General features: G+C 50.0%; 1 long non-coding RNA gene across 2 annotated transcripts in view; it reads right to left on the bottom strand.

Annotated features, from left to right (window-relative positions):
• LOC146788600 (uncharacterized) overlaps positions 1-3,372 on the bottom strand; it is a 60,812-nt gene extending 57,440 nt beyond the window's left edge. For both annotated transcript variants that reach the window (XR_014970872.1, XR_014970873.1), the window contains exon 1: positions 3,289-3,372. This is a non-coding gene — a long non-coding RNA (uncharacterized LOC146788600). The remainder of the gene's footprint in view (positions 1-3,288) is intronic.
• Between the last annotated feature and the right edge of the window lie 19,957 nt (positions 3,373-23,329).

The following is a 23,329-nucleotide window of genomic DNA, read 5'->3' as shown; positions in this document are numbered from 1 at the left end:
CAAAAATAAAAGGCATTGTTATTTGCAATGTCAATAGCCCATACTCGCGTAATGCGAGACCTATTGCATTGCAAATGCTTGTTTCAGTAGCCATGGAGCTGAGTTAGTGTACTTGCCTGTGGCCTTGGTTGTATGCTGTGAGCACAGGAAGCCCATAGGGAAGTTTGCCAAGTAGACGAATGCTGCTAACAGGGCTGCAGTCTGGTGTGTACTAGCAGCTGTGCAGGGGGAGGTAGTGTGCACTGATGAATCAAGCGCTTTCACTGTTCCCTGTGCCGGTCTGAGATCTCCACACTGACAGGGCCGTTTAAGAAAGAAAGAGGAGCTGAGATGAGCGGAACGGAGAGTGCCAGGCGCGCAACACCCATTGGACTCACAGGGCTTCAGCCCCCCCCCCCCCCATCGTGTGTGGCAGCCCGGGATGAGACAGCTTCCCGGCGCACACACAGCCGCACCCGAGCACTTCACGGGTCTTTAAAAGACCATTTGCATGTTAATGAGGCCTCGCTGGTGTTTCACCCCTTCTAAGAGCCCCTGCAGCTCCACTCTGCCTATGGCATAAAGATTCAGCCCCCCCCCCCCGAATTTTTTTCTTAGCCCCCCCCCCGAAATTTGGCTCTAGTTGCGCCTCTGGAGAGTGCCCAATAGGGGAGCACAGGGCATCACTCAAGAGTGACAACTGCCGAAACGTCTCCTTGGGGCGCTAATGTCCATCTTAGCACCTAGAATCCTGCGGCGTCCAAGAGGAGTGAAACCAGCGCATCCCTCTCCCCGGCTCTCTTTCACTGAAGGGGTGTGACAGCAACTTTAACCATGTAAAAAGGTGCCCCAGTATCGTAGACAAATTATGAGAGCATAAGTGGCGTGTACACTCCAGAGGACTTAAACAAAAGAACTGCTCCAAGACCCCTCCACTCCAAAAAGAGGTTACATCAGAAGGCTTGGCTGGTAAGGCTCTGGCAAATTGAACTTTGGAGCAGTAGGGGTTCGAGGCGCTACACAAATAAACCCCGTTGTCATCATTCTCAGCTGGCATTCTGTTGTTTCTGACATTTTGACACACAAGGCACCTGCCCACCCTCCTCCTGTGCGTTTGTTATGCATTTGTTGGCATGTGCAAACTCCACATTGCAAAGCCTAATGTTTAAAACCGTAAGCAAAGCACATCAAAATGGGTTCATTGTTACTCTACAAGTAAAAGAGTATATTATTTGAAAGAGTTGCACATTTACCGTACCTTAAAAGCTGCTTTCATAAGTGCAATCCAATGAAATCTTTCGATGTCGCTATGATTATTATTTCCTGGCAGCCGCTGAGCAGAAGTGCTCTGTAGATAAGCATGGAACTAAGAAGCCTAGATACTGGTAAATATAGATGAACATTACGAGCACTAATTGAAACAAGCATTGGCCGTAACAGGAACACCGCGCGGCCCGAAATAAAACAAATAAACAAGCATTGACCCGCGAGCGGCCGCGAGACGCGATGGGAGGGAGTGGGGGGAGGGGGTGGGGAGAAGCGGGAGTTCTGTGCAATGCGCGGCCATAACAGGAACACCGCGCGGCCGCGAAATAAAACAAATAAACAAGCATTGACCCGCGAGCGGCCGCGAGACGCGATGGGAGGAAGGGGGGGGGGGGGAGAAGCGGGAGTTCTGTGCAACTGGTGCGAAATAGCAGCAGGGAAGGGGGCGGAGAGGTGGGAATGAGGGAGAGCTACGTAAAGCCATATGGCTGCTTTGCGCGCGTGCACGCCTCGTGCACTGTAGCTCTATGCCAGCGGTAGCACTTTGAAAAATCCATTACAAAATGTCTCTCCGACCCAGCGCAAGCGCTGGGCTCAGCGAGACCTAAACAGCTACATGTCCACTTATCCTAATTGGGCAGGCAGACAGATGGCCAGGGCCAGATTCACAGAACTAACTTAAGACAAAATCCTAAACTTACTACTTTTGGTATTCACAGAAGTTACGATTTTGTCTTAAGTTTGACTTAAGACAGATTTAAGACAGACTTAAGACAGACTTAAGACAGACTTAAGACAGGATTTTGTCTTAAGTCTGTCTTAAGTCTGTCTTAAGTAAGTCTTAAGACAAACTTAAGACAAAATCGTAACTTCTGTGAATACCAAAAGTAGTAAGTTTAGGATTTTGTCTTAAGTTAGTTCTGTGAATCGGCCCCCCAGTTCTTTGACGGCCCTTGCTCAGCCGGGCCATCAGAGAAGTTTGGCTACAGTGGTGATGGAACAGTCTCCTCCCTAGCCAAACTTAAGGCACCCCTGCATCTAATCGGGCGGATGGCTCTCTGTGTTGGCGGGGAGGGAGCCCCTCTCTGCCAATCCATGGATCAGGCCCATACCCAGTACCAATATATTTTCCACATTTTGTGTGCCCCCACAGTAAGATGACAGACACTAAAACACATAGGAGCGTGTGATACTGAGTACCTCTCCTAGTGCCTAGAAGTGCAAAGATGGGGAGATAAAGCATTTGCACCCAGTCCAGGGCAAGAAGGAATTTATTAACTACTGGCAGTATATCCCTTCCTAGTCCGACCAAGTGGATCATGAGCTAAAATGCATTCGGTGCCCAAGAACACACATTACGAAAGCAGTGTCACAGGGAGTCAAGGCCAGGAGCTTTAAAGTGCAAAGTCGATTCGTGAAAACTAGACAACGCTCGCTAAAAATAAACTATCGCGACTAATCGCTCTCAAAGACACTAATCCTAACTATGAATCATATCCTGGTCGTGTCTAATCCAAACAAAAACCGATTCTAAAAAGTGTCTGCTGAATGTAAAACAGAAAACACGAAGGTAATTCGGGAACTGCAAACAGTCACCCGGGCTCCGTCCTGAGTATCACGTGAACCCGGGTAAATTAGGAATTTCAAATGTTCTTTGATAACAAAAAGACGGGTGTGGATCCGAAATATGTCAGCGGCCCTTGCTTGAAGCGTCGAATACAATTCAGGTTTCTTCACAACCTATTAAAAGATGCACTTCCGGGGCATTGGCGGCTTTTTAGCATCAATCCCCGGTGCCATGTACTTTAGTTCAGTGACACAGACCCCATCCCCGTGCTCCTGTGGCCCGATCGTTTCCTATGTTTTTTTACAGCTTGTGCGCACGGCGCCACGATGTCGCCGCGCAGTCGCTTCAGAGCGCGTTATAATCACAAAGACTTGAGGGGCAGCAGAGAAGTCAGGTTCAACTTCTGAGAGGCGATTCCATTCAGACCAACGACACCGGTCAGTGAGGCGGGAAGCATGTACCCTGCGGCCACTTACCTGCAGTGCTGGAGTGGGGTCTGGGAGTCCGTCTTCCGCACTCCGGGCCCCGTCGCCTCCTTCGCTTCCACCTCAGAATGCGGGTCACAAACCTGAAAGTCTGCTCTAGAAACTGAGAAACTGGCTCCCGGCTGAAAGGCGGAGTCTGCCCGTCCACCTGCGCTCTCAGGAATGCACCGGCCTGTCCCTGTACTTGCACGCCGACTTCACCCGCCGCCATCTATTCAAGCGAGCACTGTACATCCGCCTCACTCACCTCTGGGGAACCAGACACCGCTGGAAAAAGCCAGATGTTGACCGTGACATGGCTACGTTATAGGACAAAGCTCTTGGAACTTGGTTTCTGGCGCATAAGTCTGCTCCGGACGCGTCGCGGAGATGTTTCTTCTTGCACCAGGCCCATCCCATGGTTTTAACGCCAAAACTAATTCGATTAAAGTTACTACGTGTCTTTATTGTTATTCAGTGGATTTAAACACCCAAAGTGTAAACGATTCACCTGTCTACCTACCGCATCTCACATTCAAATTTTGACACCGAAGCGCAAAAGGTACTGCGCTGGAATAGGCCACATGGCAAATGTTATGATACACCATCCACAGATGGGGATGGTGTACGATAAAGCAGGGAGATTTCACCGTAGTCAATGCACGATGCATCTGAATGAGGAGGGCTGCGTAAGGTTTCATCCTTCTGAGGCTGACTCTGTCCCCACCTTCCTAGGTCTCACTCTGTCTCGGCCAAACTGGCCTTTTGCAGTGTCCCCCTGACAGGAAATGGCTCTTCTCCCAGGCAGCTGTCAAACTGTGGACAGTGTGTTTTCTCTGAGAAGACTCATATCGTCCCTGGTTTAAACTCTTCCTGCGGCGGGCATAGGTCCGGGAACACAAATAGGGCCACATTTCTATTGGGATAAGTGGGGAAATGCTGGGTGGTAGGAAGTATGTCGATACCTGTGGGTCCTGGAAGTTTACATCACAGAAATTCAATGTTAATGCATGATTTTGGGCAAAGGTTGAGAGTTACAGGACATCCTGATGTGGGATCCGTGCGAAGCACAACACCCCTTGGTTCCTAGTTTGCAGAAATGTTTGGTTTGGTAGGTTTTCCCAGGTGTGCGGCTGACCCAAGTCTGAAATGTACAGAAATGTAGCCTGGCAAGTGGGACGATATTGGGATTTGACCCCACTCTTCTGGCCCATTGGTTCTTGGCATCCAGTGGGCTTTCTGCCCTCCATAAGGCCAATCGAGGAACACAACCTCTCTGCCTCTTGGTTTTTCCATTTCGGGTTCAGTGTGTGGCCAAGAGGCAGGGTGGGATGCCCTCATCCCTTTATTTTGATCAAATGTACAATTCCGTGTGTCTAGTGGTTTCCTCCATGGGTGTTGATTAGGGGCAACCTTCCTAATGGGAACAAACCTCCTATCTGTCCCTGGGGGAGAATAATGACTCTATTACCCCTAATGCGCTGAGCTACACGTCAGGGGAGGCCAGCCACATCCTTTTGTTTGTTTTGGCACCACTTTGAAATCCTTGGTGTCTACTGGTTGTTTTACTCCTGAAGGAAACTTGGGGCAAACCCACACTCTGCCTCCCCCCAGGGTAGGCAGAAAGACTTGTTTGGCCCTTATGGGGTGGGGGGTATGGCAGAATGGGTGACACTTGTATCACTTTCTTTTGCCCATAGAGCAAATCCCTGATGTCCAGTGGGCTTTTTACTACCCCAGGGGGCTGATTAGAGACACACTCCCTAATTGGGAAAAATCTCCCGTCTGCCCCCTGGGGTGGGGGCAGAAATACAAATTTTCCTCTTCTGGGGTAAGTGTATGGCTCGATGCCAGGGTAAGCAACCGCCATACATTTGTTAGTTTTGGCACCAGAATGGTGTCTAGTAGGCCTTGTGCACCTGAGGGCAAATTGGGGGGCAACCTCCTCTCTGGCCCACCAACTGTGGAGCAGAAAGACTGGTGTGCCCATTTTGGGGTAAGGGTATGGCCCAATGTCAGGGTGGGATGCTGGCACCCTTTTCTTTAGCTTTGGTTGGCAAATACCCAGTCTGCCTCCTAGGGGTGGCAACAACACTGTATCATTCCATTTTGGGGTGAGGCATAGCCCTGTACCATAGCGGTCTAACCTCATCCCTTTGTTTTCTCCCAGTAAGTACCAGTGGGCATCTGGTGGGCTTTCCACCACCTTCTGGGGGATGGGGGGGACAGATAGGGGGCAACCCCCCAATCTGTCTTTTTGGGAGGAGCGCTGTATGCAATAAGATGGTTCTGCAGCAGATCCGACAATGGCCGGTGAGAATTGACTTCTGCAGACTCCACAGGTGCTACGATGAAATGAGCAATCCAAAGCTGCTCCAGCAAAGAGATCAACAGTGCTTCTATGGTGTGAGGAAGAGCCGCAGAGTCAAGCTGTGCTACGACTCTCATGGAACACAGCAGGAGTGAGTCTTTCAGGTGGCTGCAGGGTTGCTTGACCACTAACAACAGCCCTTTCACTGATTGCCAGTATTATGGACTGAAAGGACTCAAGGGATGGCTGCAGGTCTACTTGGTGGCTGCCAACAGCCCTCTGACTGATTGTCGGCAATGCAGCATGGCTCATTGGGCTGACTACTTGAAATGGGGCAACCTCTTGCCCCTAACCAGACGCACAGCTGAATACCGCCTTCTTTGGCGATCATATATGCCTATTAAGTTAATCCATGTAATAATTTCACTCTATATTAATCGTCTTTTAACCTTCATTTCCTTTTTGTAATTTGAATCCACTTTCGGAAAATATTGCCTATTTTCAGGTTTCTAATATTCAAACTGTGCCCATCCAGGTTTTCTTGAAAGAATACGAATGATGCAAAGTTCATTACTAGCAGTGTTTTTTTAAAATCCCAATGCATTTCGGGCTGCGAAGCGCCCTTCATCAGGGGTCACTATATGATACCTGCTTATCACTGGTATCCATTACAATTCATCCAAAGGCCTAAAGTGAACAGATCCCTTCATTTACACTACATGCTCTATGAAATGGAACACATTCCTAACGAACTACCTTCACATTACTAAATCCACCAACATCCTGCACCAACACAAACATACTATCTACAACTCCCCACATTCAAAGACAATACTACCACTACCATCTTCAGAAATGGAACTATCATGTTACTAGCCAATGATGCAAACCTACGCTTGTTGGAATCCATTTTCCTTACACTAAAAAGTGCCCTATCATTGACATTAACCTCATACCCCCCAACCAACTCCTCCCATAGGGCACTACACAAAATGAAACAAGCATTAGTTACACCACAAACTCTACTCCCTAACTCACAGCTCCCCTTGCCCTCACCCCAGCCGATACTGAAACTAGCAGACCCAGTAGCCCACAGGTCCACACCACTACCGGTGCCGAAACCTACATTCCTGGTAGCCCACTGATCCACACCACTAACTCCTGTTCACATAATATGGCCCACTCACACACCAACACTCTCACTAACACAGCTCAGAACAGCAGTTCAGCTCAGAATACCCATACCAATTCCATCCCCTAACACAACAAATCCCCTGGCGAACACCCTCCCACACAAATCACACCCTCCTCTCCTGCCTCACAGACCTCTAGGGACATTGACTGAGGCACCCTGGCTCCAAACTCCCACTATCTACCCTCCACATTCATCAATATGCTGATGACCCCATCTCAAAGGGTCCTACACTACTCACCCCCCAGACACGCCATTGAAAATAAAGAACCCACTGAGATCTCTAATTGCACTTCCACCGACATCCTGAATCTCATTCCCACCGACAAACACTCACGGACGCGGGATCGCATTCCCCATTCAATCTGAAGCAAAACACCCATACTCACCCCTCTTCAAATCACACACCCATATCCAAAGTAAACAAGGGATTAATTTGTTTGGAAAACTAGCTAGAAAAGTTTATAAAGGGTTTTAACAATTGTAACAAGGAACCTAAACATGCATCCATACCCTGCCCCCACCCTTATACCCCCACACATGTTCCAACACACTACTCCTAAGAAAAGCCAAGACACAACCGGTCAGCTGGACCACAATGCCCCTCAACTACAAAGCTCAGATTCCAAAAAGAAGGAGCACCACAATGTCTCAGAGTGAAGCGGCGGAGCTAGCCAAATCTTACTAACTGAAGCTTGCTAAAATCAAGTCCTCCTCTAAGATCCAGGGTATCAAGTGACTAGGGAGAAATCACACACCAACAAGAATGACTAGACTTCTAGCACATCTCACCAATATCTCCCGCGGGCGTTCGGGGATTCCCGTCTTTGGCTGATCGATGCACTGACACCTAATATCCTGACCTCTTGGAGTATTTGAATCGGTTATACCGACTGGTTTTACTATCGGATTGTCCCTCTATCAGTCTCACATCAAAGATCTAGAATTACAGGCCACCGCTGAACACAAGGCACCAGCTGGTTTGACGTTTTTCTTTGACAGTCTTGGCTCACGTCGATCCATGACCTGGAAGGCTGTTCCCTGCTCGCTTTTAGGTAGCCGATGCCACCTGGTGGATGAAGCTTGAACTCTAATTCATGAGTATTATTTTGAATATTTTTGTCTCCGATTGCCCTTTATAATCACTTCTATTCAGATCATTCCATCGAACTTTTTACACAGCTTTAACCATCCCAGCAGGCGAATATATCCTGTTCGGTCTTTCTTTATTCACCAGACCCCCATGGACTCCTGCTCTGATTTCACAGTTACGCCCTGAAGAAGGTGACACCTCGAGTTTGGGGGTGGCAACACCGAAACGCGCGTCGGCGTGTCTCTGGGAAATAAAATCCCCTGTTCCCTATGCATTTCATTGTTTGAATCAAGTATTATATATCCACATTGATTTGATCACCTCCTCTTTTACCCATTTATTCTAGCCTTTTTGTAACCTTTGATGTCAGTACGCACCAATGGTGGATCATGAATCAGAAATCTAATCGATTGACAAAAGGATATATACAGATAAACTTTAAAAAAAAGTTCCTGCTACGTTGTATCTGTATAGGGAATTGATACTAATTTAGTGTATCATGTTTGATGAAAGTTAAATGTGTTTCCACAGTCAGAATGGGTTATGTGCGTGTTAGTGTGTATGAATGAATGGTATGCAAGGTAGTTCATGGGAATTTTCATTTTCGAGGATTAATCTCATTTCGTTGGATATATTTTATGATGATAATAGCAAAACCAAAATAAAATGTTTTGATTAAACAACTATCCTCCTTTTCTTGTCTTGAGCCCATGGTATAGCTGGAGCATTATATTAGACGACTTAATTGCGTTTGTTTGAAAACAGATAGGTAGTGCAGACTTGTTTTTTGATACATCTCACCAATATAACCTTGAACTCCACCGCTCAAGGTCATAAGAACAGCAGGCAAACCAAATGTGTGCTCATAAACTGAAGGTCTGCAACCAAGCATGCATCAGAACGAGCAGAAGCCATACTGAATCGCAACACTGACATCACATTCATCACAGAAACGTGGCTAAATGAATTCTCACAGCCAATCATGGACACACACGTCCCACTGAGATTTCTAGTCATCAAGAAAGACAGGAAGGGCTGCCACAATGGAGGCATTGCCATTATTTACAAGAACAACATCAGCACGGGCTAACAGAGACCTTCAACTACAGCTCGTTTGAATCTCAGCACCACCATAAGGATGAAAGAAAACACAAATATGTCCTGTCACCTACTCTCCCACCCACCGGGTGACGGACTCTCCTTTGGTGAACAACTTGTAGATATGATAATACACTACTTGCTCATGCACCAATAATCTCATCCTAGATTACCTCAACCTTCACTGGAATGACAAAAGCAACACTCTAATTCAGTCCTTGAATGACCTTACTCAGTAAGGAACTCTCCCAGCACTGCAAAGGTCAAACCCACAACAAAGACTCAACTCTGGATGCTATCAAAGCTCAGGAATAAACTAGGCCTGGGCCAAAATTCAGTTTTGTTCGCGGAAATTGCGATTATTTGGCATTTTCGCGGAAAGCGCGAAAATGTCAAAATTTCCGCATTCCGCAGCTTAGCGATAATTTGTTTCTTGCTCGCTCTGTAAAATGATACATTCTCACGTGCGCGCGATCGCCTTACCTGAATCCCCGCGTTCGCCGACAAGTTTTCCCGATCCGGTCGCGTTCTCCACGAGATGTTGGATTGTTGGTAGCCATTTGCGCTGTCTTGCAACAGTTCGCGCCCGCAGTAACATCATGCGTCGCGCAATCACGTCTTTCTTCTCGCGATCATGCACCGCGAGACAAGTGAAAAGAAGATGGCCGCGCCCGCGAGCAACCGCATGGGTAAGTTGGCGAGCCGCGACCACGCAGAAAATACCGCGAACGGGCGGAAAAAAACTTCCGCATCTTCGCGATATTTCCACGTGTTTGCGGAGATTTTTAACATTTTCGCGATAATTTGCGAAAGTGAATTTCGCAAATTCCGCCCACCCCTAGAATAAACACTAACTATTGACATCATTCTCCCCGTTGACTGGTTGGATCATTACATCATATTAATGTTTCATATCAAGAAAGCTTTTCATCCCCAAACTAGACCACAATAAAAAAAACAATGCGCAAGAAACATAAACAAATTCCATTAGTGGACCTGGAAGACAGAATGGGATCACTTCTTCCCCTTCATCAGACAACCTCTCAACAGCCAAACTCACCACCCACTGCAATTAAACAATGTCCTCTAAATTGGACCACATAAACTCTGGAACACAAATCCATCCACCGCCCTCCTTGATCATGTGAGGAGGGAATGCAGAAATGACAAAAAACACACACCATAAAAGAAAAAGCCACCTTCTTCTGCAGTCCTCTAGATAAGGCCAAAAACTGCCCCAACGGGCTTTTCAATGTCATCAAAAAATAAACCTCCAAACCATCCTTAAAAAACCCTCAGATCCCCAAAGAAAGGTGTGACAGCGTTTCCAACTTCTTCAATGATAAAATCATGAAGCTTGAGCACTCCCTTGAAGATCGCAGCCAGTCAACCAATTAGAACCTTCCTCCCATAAAGGAAGATAACGATCACTCCTCTTTCCGCATGGCCTCCCTATCAACGAGCTCTCGACAGGACCAAGATGGAGCTAATCGAAAAGAAGAATCCCTCAAAACACCTGGAAGCTGCAAGGTTTTCCACCCACTCTCAGAGGCAGTCATTTCTGCTCTGCTAGCCACGTACAAACCATCCTCCAAGCTGGCCGACCCCCTCCCAGCATTCCTGGCAAAAAAAACTCAATCTGGACTAAGATTATAAACAGCTTTGGGAAGACTGGTGTGCTGACAGACTTCTCAATCATGGTATAGTCATGCTACTGCTAAAACAAAACCGGAAAGAGACCCAAACAACCTCAATAACTTCAGTCCATTCTCCAGTCTCCCATTCCTAGCCAAAACTCTAGAGAGATGGATTCTCTCATATTATAAATCTCCGGCAGGACATGAGGTTATTAGAGTGCTTTACAACAGTGCATGTTGATACCAGCTAACACATATAATTTATACAGCTGAATTAAATTAGAAAGAGTCAAAGTACCCCATCTCAAAGGTTCCTACACTACTCACCCACCAGACCCACCATCAAAAATAAAGAACCCACTGACATCTCAGATTGCACTTCTGCTGACATCCTGAATCTCATTCCCACCGACACACACTTGCGGACGCAGGATCGCATTCCCCATTCAATCTGAAGCGAAACACCCATACTCACCCCTCTTTAAATCACACGCCCATATCCAAAGTAAGCAAGAGATTCATTTGCTTGAAAAACCAGCCAGAAAAATGTATAAAGGGTCTTAACAATATCACAAGGAACTTAAACACGTATGCACACCCTGCCCTTTACCATTATACCCCCAAATATCCTCCAACACACTACTCCTAAGAAAAGCCAAGACACAGCCAGTCAGCTGGACCACATTGCCCCTCAGCTACAAAGCTCAGATGCCAAAAAGAAGGAGCACCACAATGCCTCGGAGTGAAGTGGTGAAGCTAGCCAAATCTTATTCCCTGAAGATTGCTAAAATCAACACCTCCTCTAAGATCCCTGTATCAAGTGACTAGGGAGAAATCACACACCAACAAGCAAGACTAGACCTCCAGCACACCTCACTAATATACCCTTGAACTCCACCCCTCAAGATCATAAGAACAGCAGGCAAACCAAATGCGTGCTAATAAACTACAGGTCTATTTTCCCTGGTATCTAGTGGACTTTTTGCCAACTGGGGTAGGGGCAAATGACTGTAATGATTTTTTTGTGAGTGAATTAGTTTTCTAACAATACCTCCCTTTTGGCACAGTTCCTTGGAGCCAGAGAGAATGGGACTGTTTTCAGACCCCGACACGCTCCCAACGAGATCAGGAATGGTTTCCAGGGTGCCAGCCCTGCCAATGATGTGATCGCATCATTGGCAAGACGGTCATACCCCCTGTGCTAAAGCGTTTTAGTCTCCTGATATGCCCTAGGTGGGGTGTGGGGTGGACCGAACAGCCCACAACAGCTTCTGTTCTGGTGCAGGGTGCTCGGACATGACTTACGCATCAATAGCGCTGGTTGTGAGCACTATAGGCATGCAGGCTATGTCAACAGCAGCCAAGAGTTAACGTCCATGACCTGCCTTTCAACTCACCTGCTAACTCTGGTAGAAGGCATTTTGACATTAGAACTCAACTGTAATAAGTTATTAGAGGGGAGCAGCTATGTCATTTCATTATTACAATTAACAAGGTTTGTCACAAGTTGCCTGTAAAAAGGAAATTAAAGACAAGCTTTTATACGAGGATTGCAGAATCCCATGTGTCACATAAAACATTACTACTAGCAGTAAAATTCATTGCAGCAAACAGGACAGGTGGAAAGTATGGATACCAAAGGGAAACACTTTTATTCAAGAGCAGTGGACCACTAAACTACTAACTCTAAAGTCGTGAACGACAACAAAAGTACTTTGGAACACTTCAGGTTATTTGAAATGGAGACCAGTCATTCTGGAAGAATAAAATCTGTTTTAAATTTGATCCAAAAGATTTGTTACCCACTGATTCTTCTGATGATGCCGGTCAAAAGGTTTTGTGGGTCCCAAGTAAAGAATATATGTAGGGACTCTTTCGTTTTTTATACTAGAAGCTCTTCATTCTTTTTAGAAAAAATATTTTCTGTGAAAAAGATTTACTTTTACAGACAGTGCCAGCCTTTGGCTCCACCTAGTGGTATGAACACCCTACTACCTTTCATAATTGAACAGAACAAGTATGTGTTTAGAACTCCCCTGAGACAGCACACACATTGTCACTTGTGAGTCTCTTGTAAATAAAAGCAAGAACTTAAAAGGGCTTGGAGCCCGTCCATGACTTACCATTACGTACCACTGATTGACTTTAACATTCACTTATTTCCCTGCTTCCTTTTGGTCAGCATCTTCTGCTTTCAACTTCTCTTCCTGTGTTGTCTGTTCTGTAGAGCAGGGACCAAATACAGCCTCTTGTCTGTGGCCACCATCCCTTCATTGGACGCATGCAGAGCCAGCCTAAAATGTATATAAAAATATATATATATTGCTTATAGCTTGTTGTGCTATCCCCTCAATCGATATGTTTTTGGCCCTTCTCAGTTACAGGCTCTTGGCCCACCCCCACAAGTGAGGTATCATTTTACTCGGGAGACTGAGGAGAACTCTGGGTGGTAGAAATGTTGTGCTAGCAATGCAGGTGACTCCCTAGCAAAACCTGGTAGTTTTGTGATCGATAATTTTGAAGTCGCCACGGTACATTTTGAGCCATTTCCTGTTGCGGGCACTAGGCCTAGCCACACAATTGAGGTACTATTTTTAAAGGGAGACATGGGGGAATGCTGGTTCGTAGGAAATTTGTGGTGGCCCGGTGATCCCACAACTTTCTCACACAGAAAAGTGAGGAAAATGTGATTTCTTTAGCTAAATTTGAGGTTTGCAGGGGATTTTACGTAGGAAAATGTTGGGTGATCCAGCAAGTCACACCTTCCTGGACTTCCCTGGGTATCTAGTTTTTAAAACTATCTGGGGTTGGTAGGTTTCTCTAGTTGGCCACCCAGCCCGGGACCTAAAACCCAGGTTACCGCTTTGCAAAACCAGGTTGTTTTATCCTAGATAGCGGGGCACCTGTGTATTAGGTCTGGGCTTTGCAGCCATATAAATCCTACTAAACCCAGGCATTTCTTAAAACTAGACACCAGGAGAGTTCGGGGACATCTGGCTTCCATGGATCCCCCAACATTTTCTTACCCAGAATCCCCTGCCAACCTCAAATTTAGCAAAACAGTCACATTTTCTTCACATTTATGGTTTAGGGATCACAGCAACGGCACAAATTTCCTACCACTCACCACTCCCCTTGGTCTCTTGATAAAAAGGAGACCTCACTTGTGTGGGTGGGCTAAGCGGCTGTGACAGGGAGGGCCAAAAACATGTAGAGATTGAGGTGGACCCAAAGTGGGTCCAAAAGGGCAGTTTCTTTATGCGTTTTTAGGCTGACTCTGCTTTGGGCACCCTCAGAAGTGAGGTATCATTTTGTACTGGTGCGGTGATCCTACAATTTTCCACACAGAAATGTCAGGAAAATAGAATTTGTAGCTAAATTTAAGGCTTGCAGGGGATTTTAGGTAAAAAAAAAATCCTCGGGGCATCCACACAAGCCACACCGGCAGTCCACGCATACCCAGATGTGGCCAGTGTTCTGGATGAGCAACGGGATGGGCGGAGCTGGCGGAGGAGATGGGGCGGGGATTAGTGTCACAGGTAAGGAAAAATAAAATACTTCCCTGCAGCCGGTCGTGTTGCTCTCTTCTCCTCTTCGTCTCCAGGCAGCTCAGGCTCCCAGAATGCCCTGTGGCCAATCCTGAATCTGCTCTCATGCATGAGAGCAGCTCCAGGATTGGCTTCAGTGCCCTCGATTGGGTCTCCAGGACGTACTGTGAGTCTGTTCCTGCTCTCTGCAACCCAGCTGTGTTGGTGAATTGGAGAGAGCTTTTACTGCGCATGATGGTTTTGCCGGTCTAAGACATTTTATTTTGCCTTTCCTGCCATTATTTTGGGGAAACACTCCTATGCCATAGCTGGGGAGCCGCTGCTGCACACATCACCAGCCAAGTGCCATCCATGCACATCGCCAGCCAAACCATTCCACGCACACTGCCAGCAAAGCGCCAGTCCATGCATACCTCCAAGCAAGCACCAGTCTATACACACCGCCACCAAGCGCTAGTCCACACACACCACCAGCTAAGTGCGAGATTACACACACTGCCAGCAAAAAACACAGTATGCACACAGCCAGCCAAATGCCAGTATAAACAGGCCATCAGCATAACTCCAGTTCACACACACACACACACGCATGCACGCACACACACACACACACGCGCACACACACACACACACACACACACAAACTTTCCTTGGTATCAAGTGGCTTTCAGCCCCCTTGGCGGCCAGATGAGTCCAAAAATATTGCTGATCTGCCCTTAAGGGGGGGCCTGAAACAGGCAAAATATGTCCCTAGAAAAAAATGGAGCAACCCTTGTCAATGGAGCCGCTCTCTAACATGTACATAAACATATCCCTGGGGTCTAGTGGTCTTTCTGTCCCCCTGTGGGGCAGATCGGTGTAATAACCCCCTTGGGCCCCCAAGGGGGGCAGAGAGACTGTTCAATTTGTGTTTGGGGGCACAGACATGTCCATTTTGGGCAGCCCAATCCCCTGCGTATAAAAAAAATAATCCCTGGTGCCTAATGGGCTTTCTGCTCCTTGGGGGCAGATCAGGGGCTATCGCCACATCTGCCTCCCGGGGGGGGGGGGGGGTGGCAGAAAGACTGTGACAATTTTTTTAGGGGGTGGGGGCATTGGCATGTCCATTCTAAAATGCCCCCACCACAAACTACAAAAAAGATAACTGTTCCTGGCATCCTAGTGGGCTTACTGTCCCACGGGGAGGCAGGTTGGGAGCTATTGCCTCCATCTGCCACCAAGGGGGGCAGAAACACTGTCTAATTTGTTTTGAGGCTGGGGGCACTCTCATGGCCATTTTGGGCAGCTCCCACCCCTACATATTAATAAAAACACAATCCCTGGTGCCTAGTGGCCTTTCTCCCCTATCTATTGCCCCATCTGCCTCCACGGGGGCAGAAAGACTGTGGCAAATTTATTAGGGGTTAGAGGCACTGGCATGCCTATTCAGGGCAGCCACCACCCCTCAACTACAAAGAAATAGTCCCTGGCTGCCTAGTGGGCTTTCTGCTCCCTTGGGGACAGATCGGGTCCATTTCCCCATCTGCCCCCAAGGGAGCAGAAAGACTGTCCAATTAGTGAGGGTGGGGACTGCCCAAAATGGGCATGCCAATGCCCTCAACCCCCTAAATAACCTCCACAGTCTTTCACCCCCACCTCCCCCAGGCTGGGGGCAAAGCATGTACTAATAGCAGTTCCTGACCTTTGCCGGTATCGCGTCTTTTCAAGTAGGAAAATATTTTGTTCAAGGCAATATAACATCATTGTCTCTAACATCATATTGTGTTCCAATAATGAGGTGTGACGCCCTCGTAAAAAATACATGCTTGCCTCTATCACCTTCTTTTGATCAATGCAGGTTTATAATGAACATCCATCTAACGCTATCATGGAGTACGTGTTCTCCAATTTAACAGTTCTGTCTTTACATTAAGATCTTAAGTTGACAACAAAAGGAGATAGAAAAAGATCCAAAAAATAGAGGTATTTTCCAACAGTCCTCCATTAGATGCGCCTATAGGTCTCCCTATTGGTCTAATGGGGTCTTAATGAATTTTCGGCAGCAAATATAGGCAGGGGACACGTTGATTTTCAGTTCTCAGGAAATTGTGTTCGTCTTCATCAATCAATCCTGCTTCCCACCACCCTCTCCAAAGATCATATTTGGTGACGGACGATCTATAGGTTTCCCATCCAATTTCCTCATAACATGTAAAATCAGCCAATTGCTGTTGAGCTTCAGTTCTATATTTATTTATAAAGTTTTATATTGCACGAACATGATCCCGAAGGATATCAGAGCGCTTTACAATAGGAGGGAAGGAAGGTAATAAGTTGCAGTACCGGCACCAAATATGAATTATACATCAAACATTTAAAACACAAAAAGGGTCAATAAAAAGTAAAACAATAAGTGGTACAAGGCGTGCTGAACTGGGAGCAAATGATAGGTTAAAAGAAGAGTAACACTCAGTGCAGGTCATATGTTTGTAAGACTTAGAACAGATGATCCACAGCTAATTGAGGTAAGAACTTGTTCATAAAGAATCTTTTAGCTTCCAATTTGAAAGCAACCGTGGTTGTTCAATATCCATGATTACTATATTTCCCCCTTTGTCCGAGGGTTTGATGATGATACTGGGGTCATTTTCCAAATCTGTTAGTGCTAAACATTGTTTTGTTGATAAATTTTCCCATTCCTTACCAGAACCGCAATGTCTCATTTTCATCAGTTCTTGGAAAATAGCAGCGCTAAAGGCTTCTATATTATCATGTGGTACATTTATATTGAACTTTGATTTGGATTTCAGGCCACTGCGGCTCGCATGATTGGTAGTGAAGCCCAATTGTGCCAGGGTTGTCCCTGTATCATTATGTGACCTTTCCTCTTTGTTCGTTTCAAAATCATGCAGATTTAAACTGAAATCTATATCTCTGATCCGAAAATCGGCAGAATCGGTCATCCTGATATTGAAAACTGGTGCCTCTCGTTGTCCCACCGTCATCTTATATAGTTTAATCAGCTTTAACTTCCTTATATATAGAAATAGATCTCTTCTTGTATCCACATAGTTCATATCATTAGAGGGACAGAAAGATAGGCCTAATTGTAGTACTGATATCTCTTCGGATGCTAATGACCTTGAGGATAAATTGATTATAGAGTTGTCACAGATGTTGTCTGTTGTCTTTGTTGTTTTGAGTTTTTTTCTCCCCCCTTTTCTTTTGATTAGTCAGAATCTTTCTTGGTTCCTTTTCTTTTTCCTCTTTTTGGACCTCTGCCTCCTCCTCCGCCCCTGTTCGGTGTTTTGTCTGATGGTCCCTGTTCTTTTGTCTGCTCACTCACTCGAAAAAGGCTATCGCCGAAACGCATCGTCTTTATGCTCAATAAAGTATTGTGCAGTCCCTAAGGTGTGCCGCTTGTTTTTCTTCTCGGATTCCTGGAAAGTAATGTGGGTGACCATATATATATATAGATATTACCTACTGGCAGTCGCCAGTAGGTAGTTATAGTTAGGACCACGTTTCCATAGGAAATCCGCAACATTCTATTTTGAATAACTTTGGCGCCGGTCGACGAATCCTCGCGAATTTTTCAAAATAGGTGGGGCGCTACGCTCCGCTCCTACCCTGAAAGTCTCGGGGGGATTCGTCAAGCGGGGGCTGAGATAAAAGGGGGGTCCCAAAACGCGTTTTTCCCATGCATTTTTCCATAGGACCTTTAGACAGGGCTACAGCCCGAACGGCTGAACAGAATTACTTGAAATTTGGCAGAGAGGTATTCCTCAGGTCAAGGAAGTGCCTTTTGTAGGTTTGGTGTAAATCTGTTCAGTAGATTCTGAGAAAATAGCCTTTAAATCAATATATATATCTGAGCCAGCTTATGGTGCGCTTACGGTACGCTTACCGTACGCGTACGGTGGCGTGCGCGAGCGCGATTCTGATTGGCTCTTAGATCTTAGTAAACATTCGAATCGGCCGAAACCAGGAAGCGGCGGCCGCCATTTTCTCTCTCGCACTGAGAGTGATGATGAAAATACAAAGCACAAAAACATGTAAAGGGGCTGTTTAGACAGCGCCCACACACATAGCCATGTTGAGGGAGTCCCCAAAGATCCCCCAAGGCCAAAAACTGATATTTTTTTTTTTCGCTAATTTCGCCGATTACGCTTACCGTACGCGTACGGTAAAAAAAGAAAAAAAAACAAAAATTATCCACACTCTCCCCACCCCGTGTGCAATTGGTGGCCGAAGGCCACCAATTGTGCATGGCTTTTAACACACGAGATAAACTATAATATGTAAAAAAAAAAAAAAAAATTATCCACACTCTGTTCACCCCGTGTGCAAATGGTGCCCGAAGGGCACAATTTGTGCATGGCTTATAAAAATTACGAAAAATTAAAATATTACCTTTCAAAACGAAGTGCATCATATGTCCTCCATGTGCGCACGGTGCGCGAAGCGCATCGTGCGTACATGGCCCATCTAGCGTAACGTGGGCACGCGGTGCGCGTAGCGCACCGCGTGCCCACCGTGCGTGCACGGCACTAACTGCGTAAAGTGGGCGCACGGTGCGCGAAGCGCACCGCGTGCTTACTGTGCACGCACCGTGCGCGCACGGAACGAACTGCGTTAAGTGGGCGCGCACGCCACGAATGGCGTAAAGTAACTTAGCATTTAAAAAACCGTACAAATTCACTGAAAAAACCATAGGTTTCACACACGTTATAGTTAGGAATTAGCATTTAAAAAACCTTGCAAATTCACTGAAAAAACCATAGGTTTCACACATGTTATAGTTAGCGGAGGGGGGGCGTGGCCAACTGGCGAACATGGCGGCCGCAAGTCCTTGAGGCTCCGGCCGTTACCCCCGCTTCATCCTGACAGTTATCCTGGGAAGCGGACAGCCCTGACACAAACAGCGCTGGTCGGGTGCAGGACTGCGGTGGGGACACCCCCTGAAGTCCGGGAGTGGTGAGGTGCTCGCTCCTGGCCGCAATCCGCGAGGCAGACTACGAGGCGGAGCTGCTCGCTAGCGGCGGCCGCCGTCTTGAGGGCGTGTCCGGCGAGCGGAGGACGGAGAGCGCGGTGCTCAGCGAGGCCCTGAGCGACTGCGGCGGGGGCCTCCCGTCGGTGACTGCGGGGCGCCTGCTGTGCTAAGGAGCGGAGGAGTGGAGGCGGCGGCCTGGGCTGCGCCGCGCGACCAGTGAGGACGCCGGGGACGGCGGCAGGCGGAGCTGTGCCCTGGGGGAGCAGCGTGGCTGGACCGGACGGCCCGTGTGCGGTGCGGCCTGAGGAGGACACGGAACAGGGTGCCCTGGGTCACTGCGAGCCCTGCAGAGGTGACGACCGCTGAGACCCCCGACGAACAGTGAGTGGCTGGGGGCAGCGGGGCCCGCGGAGCAGCCTGCGCCCTCGCTGCGGGGAGAGCAACGGTCTGCGCTCGCGCCTGGGCAGGTGCGCCCTAAGAGAGGTGGAGCGGAGTGGCCAGCCCACGGCTGCAGGGGCAGAGTGCAACAGCAAGCGGACGGACTAGAGGACCCGGAGGTTAGAAGACACCTGCTGCCGGGGGCCTGTGGATGGATGCGGGCGGCTGCGGGCGCCGCGCTGAGAGAGCCGCCATCTTAGGTGAGCAGGCAGCGATCCCCTGGGAGAGGATACTCACTGAGGAGGACAGCGGTGCGAGCCTGGCGCCGGGGTGGTAGGGGCGCCTCTGGGTGGCTGAGCAAGGCGTGCTGGACGCGGGGGGGCCCCCGGCCGCCCCTGGTGGCTGAACGTTGGACCAGTGACATTACAAGTACCCAGGGGCCCAGCGGGCTGCCGGCGGGCACCGATCGGGTGTACCCGGCGACGTCGGACGGAGCGCCAGTCTCCACACAGCCGGTGCCGCCGCAGGGAGCTGAGGGCGCCGGTCGGGCACGCCTGGAGCGGCTGAAGGGTGCGGGTTGGAGGCCTCGCTGGCCGTGGACGGCACCGGTGAGGGGAGCCACGGAGTGCCCCGCTGCCTGGCACACCCCGGTAAGGAGGACAGTGGAGCACTGACCAGGGGAAAGGGGCACGACACACTGGCCCAGGAGCCCTGAGGACTTTGGGACTTGCCGCTTGCCCGCACCGGTGGCCGCGCGGAGGGGTGCGCAGTACAGGAGCGGAGCAGCAGCCACCGGGCTGCGTCTGTGACACCGGGATCCGGCCTGCGGATGCCGACGGCCCAACAATACGCGATGGGCCGGCTCCGGGACAAAACGCAGCAGGGACAGTCACGCACAGGGAGCGTGGACAACACGCAGCCCCGTCCAGGGGGAGACGCGGAGCCACAATCTGCAGCCCTGTCGGCCAAGATGGACGTCATGCTCGCAGCGGTGGAGAAACTCGGCGCCAGTCTGGAGCAGACGAGGGAGTCCTTAGAGGTCAGGATCGACAAGGTCACCTCCGACTTCACGTTACTCCATGCAGATCACCGCAAGCTGGCGGAGAAGGTCACGGTCCAGGGCCAGACGCTTCGGGAGCTCCAGCCAATCGCCCATAGCCATGGGGCTGCGCTGCAGGATGTGTTGGACAGGGTTAATGCACTGGAAGACCGGGTTGACGAAGCAGAAGGGCGCTCCCGTCGCAATAATGTACGCGTCGTGGGCCTTCCAGAGGGCGTCGAAGGCAGGAACCCGGAGCAGTATATCGAGCGATGGCTGACGGACCTCTTGCCGCAGGGGGCACTATCCCAACACTTTGTGGTAGAGCGTGCACACAGGGTGCCAGCGCAGCAACCCAAGCCGGGAGCCCGGCCCCGCCCGTTCCTCTTCAAACTCCTGAACTATCGCGACCGCGATGCGGTCCTGAGGGAAACGCGCAAGTCTGGTGACCCGACGGTTGGCAGTAGCCGTGTCATGCTCTTCCCCGACTACACGGCAGCGGTGCAACGGCGCAGGAGCAACTACCTGGCGGTGAAGAGGCAGCTTCGGGAGCTGGCGCTGCCCTACTCCCTGCTGTTTCCGGCCCGCCTGCGAGTGGTGGCAAAGGAGGGGACCCGCTTCTTCGACTCCCCGGATGATGTCTGGGACTGGCTGGAGGAGACGGGGCAGTGGAAGGGGGAGAGGCCCGCGGGCGCGGCGCCCGGTGGCTGCCCGGAGAGAGGACCCCGGAGGCGTAGGAGGCGAGGGGCCCGACAGCAGCTGAGGATGGGGCTGACGGCGCCTAGCCCGGAGAGGATCAGAGTGGAGCGGCAGGAGGTCCTCGACGCGGTGGCGACCCTGGGGACGCCGCCCGGTGGAGACTGCATGGAGATTGGAGCGTGCAGTGCCCCGGGGACCAGTGGTGCCTCGTCCCCGTCCACGGTGATATCGGAGGACCTGGCTCTACCGGTGGTGACCCCACAGACTGCTGATTTGATTGCGTGATGGGACACTGCTACACCGCACTGAGGTGGGGGCCTTGCGGGGTGGGTAAGCCTGTGCGATTGGCCTGCAACTGGGTGACTGGAGGAGAGACGGGGACTTGAGGGTGGGGGAGTCCTCCCGTGGGGGGCGCAGGCTTAGCGTGGGGGGCGTCTGGTAGCACAGGAGGGCCCACCCGTGGCGCGCGCCACTGAATGGTCTAGTGGGGGGTCCTACTTCCGCGTACTAGAGCCCGGGCAGCGTGACAGTTTCATGCTAAGGTATGCTGCTGCTTTTCCCTTCCCTTAGAGGCGATTGGGGTGGGGGGACATTGCGCCAGCTAGTTGACACTTTCGCGCGTACCCCATCAGACACTGTACTGACACATTGCATAGTTAATTAGTTTCTTAGATGTTTGGACGGATGCCCCGTTGGGAATACGCCCCTCTTTGTTCTATTGTTCACGGCAGTTACACTGTTCACATGGCAGCGCAGTTATATACTCCCCTGGGTTGGGTGGCTGGCCCCTCGTCCTCCCCCTCCCCGGGTACAGACGCTCTACCTCCGGCCCGGCTGGTTTTCCCACCTTCACGATGGCGCACACTAACGTGGTGACCTGGAACATACGGGGTATGCACACACCGTCCAAGCGCTACTCCATCTTCTCCTACTTACAACGCCACTCTGTCGGGATCGCTCTCCTGCAGGAGACGCATATGTCCCGGCTAGAACTGGACAGGCTTTCCAGGCGGTGGAGGGGGCACACATTTGGTACCATCTATTCGGCGCACGCGCGCGGCACATTGATTTGGGTGCGAGCAGGGGTCCCCTTCCGATGCGAGGAGGCGGTGGTGGACGGCGAGGGCAGGTACACGCTGGTGCGGGGAAAATTGAATGGGCAGGAGATATTGCTGGGGTCGATATACGCGCCCAATGTGGATCAGTCGTCTTTCCTGGAACGCCTGACACAAGTCCTGCACCCTTATACGGGGCTCCCCTGGCTACTAGGAGGGGACTTCAACATGGTGCTAGATGTCCAACTGGACAGATCCTTCCCCCCGCTGCGTGCTGCGGTGGTGGAGTCTAACGCTAGGGCGCTGGGGGACTGGCTTGCGCATTGGGCGCTACAGGACCTATGGCGCACCCTCCACCCGAGAGACAAGATATACTCTTATTATTCGGCAGTGCACGATCTCCACGTCCGGCTGGACAGGTTGGTGGGCTCGCAGTCGCTACTCCCACTCATAGTCCGCTCCGAATACCTGGGCCGAACGCACTCTGACCATAACCCCTTGTGGCTCTAGCTTAGCTGGGCGGTGGAGCGGCAGCCGGTGCCCACCTGGCGACTCCAGCCGAGCGCGCTCGAGGATCCGGAATTTAGATCTTCCCTTGGCACGGCCATTCTGGCATATTTCGAAGCGAATGAAGGGACTGCGAGCGATACGCTGGTGGAGTGGGAAGCCCATAAGGCGACCATCCGCGGCCACTGTCTGGGGGCTACCTGGAACATACGTAGGGGCCTCTCGGACTCTCTGACGTGCCTGGAGAATGACCTCCTGCGGCATGAGAGGGAGGGAGAGGGAGGGGGTCGGCACTCACACACCCTGGCAGACCTTCGGGAACGGCACACGGACCTCCTGGAGCGACTCCGGTGCCACAACTATGCCGCGCACACGGCCAGGACGCATGCTGGGGCGGATAGGGCGGGCCGCCTCCTGGCCTGGCTCATACGTCAGGAGGACCGGCGTGCCCCTATCGGTTCGATCCGCAGAGCGGATGGCACGCTAGTCCACACACAGTATGAAATACACCAGGCCTTCACTGC

The sequence above is a fragment of the Triturus cristatus genome, chromosome 11, assembly GCF_964204655.1.
Source record: "Triturus cristatus chromosome 11, aTriCri1.1, whole genome shotgun sequence".
NCBI lineage: Eukaryota > Metazoa > Chordata > Amphibia > Caudata > Salamandridae > Triturus > Triturus cristatus.
This window is presented reverse-complemented; position numbering and strand designations above follow the sequence as displayed.